Genomic DNA, 6,000 nt, shown 5'->3' with positions numbered 1-6,000 from the left:
CCCCAGTTTTGGATCCCTTGGCATAGGCAAAGACAGATAGAATGCCATCAGTGAGTAACAGCTAATGCACCAATTTGGCTGAGATGTAGCATTCATGAAGGAGGGTGATGGGTGATAAGATCAGAGCCAGATTGGGAAGGGCTTTAAATGTCAAATAGAAGAGTTTTCATTTTGTTCTGGAAACCAGAGGGAACCACAGGAGCTTCTTGAGAGGGGAAGAGACATAGTTAGAGCCAGAGTTCAGAAATTGGATGATTCTTTCTACTCCCTGTAAGAGGATCAGCTAAAGACATGATCTCAAAAAAGTGTAGCTTGGAGTTGGCCAAGAATGCCTTGGTAGAAAGAGTAGCAAATGATGAATCAGGAGAGTTAAATCCCATTCCTAATTCTACCACAATGTGACCTTGGACAAGCAACTTCTCCTCAGGGTCTGATTTCCTAGCTGTAAAACGAGGTGGTTGGGTTAAATGGTATCTGAGATCCCTATAATCTCTGGTATTCTCTATTCTAAGGATCCTCCCAGCTCTGATATTCTCTGTTCTAAGGGCCCTCCCAGCTCTGACTTTCTGTGTTTTAAGGGCCCGCAAAGCTCTGACATTCCCTATTCTAAGGGCCTTCCCAGCTCTGACATTCCCTATTCTAAGGGTCCTCCCAGCTCTGACATCTTGTGTTCTAAGGGCCCTCCCAGCTCTGACATCCTGTGTTCTAAGGGCCCTCCCAGATCTGACATCCTGTGTTCTAAGGGTGCTCCCAGCTCTGACATTCTGTGTTTTAAGGCCCTCCTAGCTCTGATATTTCTTTATTCTAAAATAAGTTTTCTTGGCAAAATGTTATGTTAGCAAACTGTTCCAAACAGTCAATCAACATTCATTAACCAGCAAAGTTTACAAACCTTAACCATTAAAAAAAAGGCTAAGTTCATTACTATAGGGACAAATTTCCTTTTGAAAATACACACGCCCCCTTGGTTGATATCCTTGCCTGGACTTTTCCAGGAGTTTTCTCTTAATTTTCATTTAGCAGCAAACATTTCACTGTTTTCCCAGAGAAATATGAGCCTGCATCTCCATGGGAGAACCAGCAGGTAACAGGGACATGAGAAACACAACGTGAGGGATCAGTGCCAATTTCTTGGGGTGGAGCAGTTTGAAAACAAACCATGAAACCACCTCAGGTCAGGAGAGGAGACATTGGTCCCTGGAGTCAGGCTTCAGGGTGTGTTTAAGAGCGTGGGCCTCTGAGGTGCCACTGCAATGACCCAAACCACCTATGCTGCTGTCCTCATTAACCTGCCTGGGAGCTTGTTCATTAATTGTCTTAAAAGGAGAAATATACTAGGAGAGGAGTAGAAGAAACATACTAGAATATGACTTGGAGATACCATACCAGGAGATGAAAAGGAGATACATAGTAGATGACCTGGAGAAACATACTACTCATGTTTCCCCGATAATAAGACACTGTCTTATTAGTTTTTTTGGAAAGAAAAACAACAGAGGGCTTATTTTCAGGGGAGGGCTTATGTTGTCCTGCCTCAGCTCTCCTCCGCGGCACTGCTCTCAATGGCGCCAGCAAGCAAATCACTGGGGAAGAACAGGATGACACGCTCACTGCTGTAGCCCAAGGGATCACCTTCACTACAGTAGCAATCTCAATAGGGCTTATTTTCGGGGGGAGGGCTTATTTTTAGAGGAATCTTACACAGTAAGGGGAGGGCTTATTTTCGGGATAGGTCTTATTATCGGGGAAACATGGTAGGAGATGACTTGGAGATACCATAACAGGAGATGAAAAGGAGATACATAGTAGATGACCTGCAGAAACATACTAGGAAACGCCATGCAGAAACATAGCAGGGGATGAGGAGGATACATAGTAAGAGATGACTAGGAGATACATACTAGGGGATGAGAAGTGGACACAAACTTTCCATCTGCTGTTCACTTCAGGGAGGTCCAGAGAGTTCACAGATTGAGGCAGATGGCCTTGGAGACATCTGCTGTTGTTGCAGAGGATATTTAGTGTTTGTGAGGACTGTGATGACCTCCCAGGAAAGTTGGGTAATGGTGGCTCCCTTTGGAGCACGGGAGGGATCTATCTCCAAATGATGCTTTTGGTGTTTTTACTTTAAAGGAGCATAATCTTTGTCCCAGTAGCAAAACGAGAGAAATATAGAACCATGTAATGTCAGAGCTGGAAGGGAGGAAGCAGACAGTGTCAGACCTGGATAGAGCCATCAAGGTCATCTGATCCAGCCCCCTCTTTTTGATTGAGAAGGAAACTGGGGCCCAGGGAAGTAAAGTGATTTCTTCAAAGTCACTGGGACAGTCCTTTAACTGCAGATCTAGTGTGATTCAGATGACACATTTCTTCCCTATACAGTGTCAGAGTTGGAAGGGTCATTAGAACTCAGAATATCAGAGCTGGGAGGGATCTTAGAATATGGAATGTCAGATCTGGGAAGGACCTTAGAGCACAGAATGACAGAGTTAGGAGGGACCCTTTGAAGAATTGGTATCTGAGTCAGAATTTGAACTCAGGTCTTCTCGACTCCAAGTTGTGGACTCTATTCTCTATGCCATACTGGTAGTAGAAGCCCTGGAAGCAGAAGAGGGCTGCCCATAGGGGGTGGGGGGAGGTGTCTACAACATTTAGTTACCTAGTTAGGGTATTCAGTGAGGAAAGGCTGTAATGTTACTAAAACGCCCCAGTCTGCAGCTTTTAGCTCACTGTTAATGATAGTTTTCTTGCAGGACGCTACATAAAAGTGCATTGTTCTGTGTTGAGGGTGGATTTTGTAACACTTGGAAAACACCTTTCATCTCTGGATCTTGCCTGTTCTCCCAGACCGAGAGTGAAACCTTGAAACCCTTGCCAGGCTCCTGTTACAGAAGGGGTGTCTGGGGGAAGGCCAGAGGAGCTCCTGCTGTAAAATTCCTGGCTTTTATGCCTTCAGCAAAACCCAATAAATTCCAGGTGTTTTCGGTTTTTTTCCCTCCCGTTCAGAAAACATTTGCTAAGCTAGGTTTTGCAAAGCCTAGTGGTTTCTCTCCCTTCTATAGGGTCAAGAATCTAAAACCAGAGGTTATGTTTGAAGGTATCTACTCAGACTCATTCCTTTTACAATTGAGGGAATTGAGTTAAATGATTTGCCCACTCTTACCCAGGTAGAAAGTAACAGAAGAAAGATTTGAACCTCAGGCCTCTCCAAATCCAGTATTCTTTCCACTGTGCCCAAGTTTATTTTTTGTTTGGACAGCCTGCTCTAATTTGGAGCCTGGCCTAAAAGTTCCATAATGGCCAGGTGCATTGTAGAGACTTTCCTAGTTCAGATGTCCTCCCTCTGTGCCCAGGGACATTCCCTTCCCTTACCCCCTCATTAGTGGGTAGCCATCTTGAGGCCCCCAAGAAGTGATGATACCTGGAAGGCAAGTAACCCCCAGTATCTCTGCCTTCCTGTTGTCTAACTGGCCATGTTCCCTATCTCAGCCCTAATCCATTCTGGGAGTTGCTTAGCTCTACTGAATAAGGAGGAAACCTGATGCCGGGAAGTGAAGCCTCCCTTGTCCTTTGGAGTTCCTTGGTCTGGACCCCAGCTAGGGAAATCCAAACTTTGTGTGGCTCTCCTGAGAGATGGGTGGCTCCATGGAACAGCCCACTCTCTGTAGGATAGGACTCATTGGGTTGTGATAGGTTCCAAGGGATCCCAGGAGGCCCAGAGCTGGTTTGCTCCTACAGAAGGGCCCCTGGGCAGGAGCTAAAGGCAAACTGCATGTGGAGAGACTTCTCTCTGCTGGCTTGGCTAGTGCAATGCTGGATTTATCCAGGAATCTTTTTGTCCTGTTCCCCACTCCTACGCATGTTTGTTTGTGGAGGCTGGGAACATGTGGGTGGATTACTTCTAGCTGTCCACTGTGGGGGCTCTGGAGGTTAGATGCGAGGCCTTGGAGGACTTGGTCAGAGGTCCAGAGACCTCAACAGTGGCATAAGCTCTTCCCCTTTCCTTTCTCAAGTATGGAGGCATTCCAGTCCTCCCAACCGCCCTGAGCAAGCCTTCGGGAACGAAGCATTCATGAAACTCCTTCTGCAGAGAGGCCAAGACAGCTACAATCCAGATGAGACACGGGCTCTGCTGCCCCATCTAGTGGCTTACCGGCGAGCTAAAATTGCTGCTGGTGAGCTGCTGACAGGCCCCCTGGATGCCTACGTGGGAAAGGATTGGGGGGGGGGGGGGGGGATACCATTTGTGTTCTTTGTGAAATAGAGGGGGCAAATGTGTACGTGTGTGTGTGAGAGAGGTGAGAGAGTGTGTGAGTGTGAGAGTGTGTGTGTGCATGTGTGAGAGAGAGTGTGTGTGTATGTGAGAGAATATGTGTGAGAGAGTGTGTGTGTGAGTGTGTGTGAGAGAGTGTGTATGTGTCTGTGTGAGAGAATACGTGTGTATGTATGAGAAAGAATGTGTGTGAGTGTTTGTGTGAGAGTGTGTGTGTGAGAGAGAATATGTGTGAGAAAGAATGTGTGTGAGTGTGTGAGAGTGTGTGTGTGTGTGAGAGAGAGAGAGAGAGAGAGAGAGAGACAGAGAGAGAGAGAGAGAGAGAGAGAGAGAGAGAGAGAGAGAGAGAGAGAGAGAGAGAGAGAGAGAGAGAGAGAGAGAGAGAGAGAGAGAGAGAGAGAGAGAGAGAGAGAGAGAGAGAGAGAGAGAGAGAGAGAGAGAGAGAGAGACAGAGAGAGAGAGAGACAGAGAGAGGAGAGAGAGGGAGGGAGAAAGCCTGAGCAGATCTCATACTTGGTAACATTCCGCATTGATTTTGGCAGCAGGATAGAGTATTACATCTTTTTAAAAAAACAACTGATATCACCATCTTGGCTCTAACACATCTGTATGACAAATCCTTTGACTTTTCTGGACCTTGGTTACCTGAGCTGTAAAATGTGGATTATCTCCCTTGCAAAGTTAGCTTCAGGGTGGCAAGGTGGTGCAGTGGATAGAGCACTGACCCTGGAGTCAGGAAGACCTGAGTTCAGATTCTGCCTCAGATACTTCCTAGCTGTGTGATCCTGGGCAAGTCACTTCACCCCATTTGCCTCAATTTCCTCATCTGTAAAATGAACTGGAGAAGGAAATGGCAAAATCACTTCAGTATCCTTGTTAAGGAAACCCCAAATGGGGTCACAGAAAGTCAGACTGAAAAGACTCAACAAGAGTAAATATCAGCTCCAGGGGGTGATTATGAGGAAAGTATAGAAAGGGGAATCTTCATTGTTCTTGAGGCAGCTGGATGGGGAGGCAGATTGAATGCTGCACACAGAGCAGGCCTGTGCAACTTGAGTCCATCAGCCACTTGCCTCCCACTGAAGGATTTCCTCTACATACAAAAGATGTTCTCCTCTACATTTTTCACTGGCCTGCCCTAAATCCTTTGGTATGCTTCAAGTCGAGGGCTGTTAAGTTGCCGTAAGTTGTGCAGGCCTGGCTTAGAGTCAAGGAGACCTGAGTTCAAATTTAGCCTCACATACTAGCTATTTGACTGTGGGAAACTCACTTAACCTCTGTTTGCCTCAGTTTTCACATCTGTAAACTGTGGATAATAACAGCGCCTACCTCCCAGGACTGTGAACATCAAATGAATTAATATCTGAAAAATGCTGAGTACAGTACCTGTCATAGTAGGCACTTAATAAATGTTTCCTTCCTCCCTATTAGTTACTAATATTGTTTCTGAGAACATATCACATGTGTGGTTTAGTGGAAAGAGTGTTGCCTTTAGGGCCAAAGGTTCTGGATTCCGATCCAGTCTGGATGCCACATCCCTTCACAACATCTCTTAGCATGTTCCCTTCTTAACACTCATATGACTTGTCCTCTGGTACAAGCTCCCATTCCTGGATCCCTTCCATGCTTGGATTACTGCAATAGCCTCCGAGCCTTAGGTCTCTCCCTATTCCAATCGACCATCCACCCAACTTTCAAAGTGATTTTCTGAAAGTGTGTCTGTCCAT

This window comes from Petaurus breviceps, unplaced genomic scaffold (assembly GCF_028583685.1).
Source record: "Petaurus breviceps papuanus isolate PSGF00001 unplaced genomic scaffold, PetGlider_PUasm1.0 91041, whole genome shotgun sequence".
Lineage (NCBI taxonomy): Eukaryota > Metazoa > Chordata > Mammalia > Diprotodontia > Petauridae > Petaurus > Petaurus breviceps.
Note: the sequence above shows the minus strand (reverse complement) of the source record.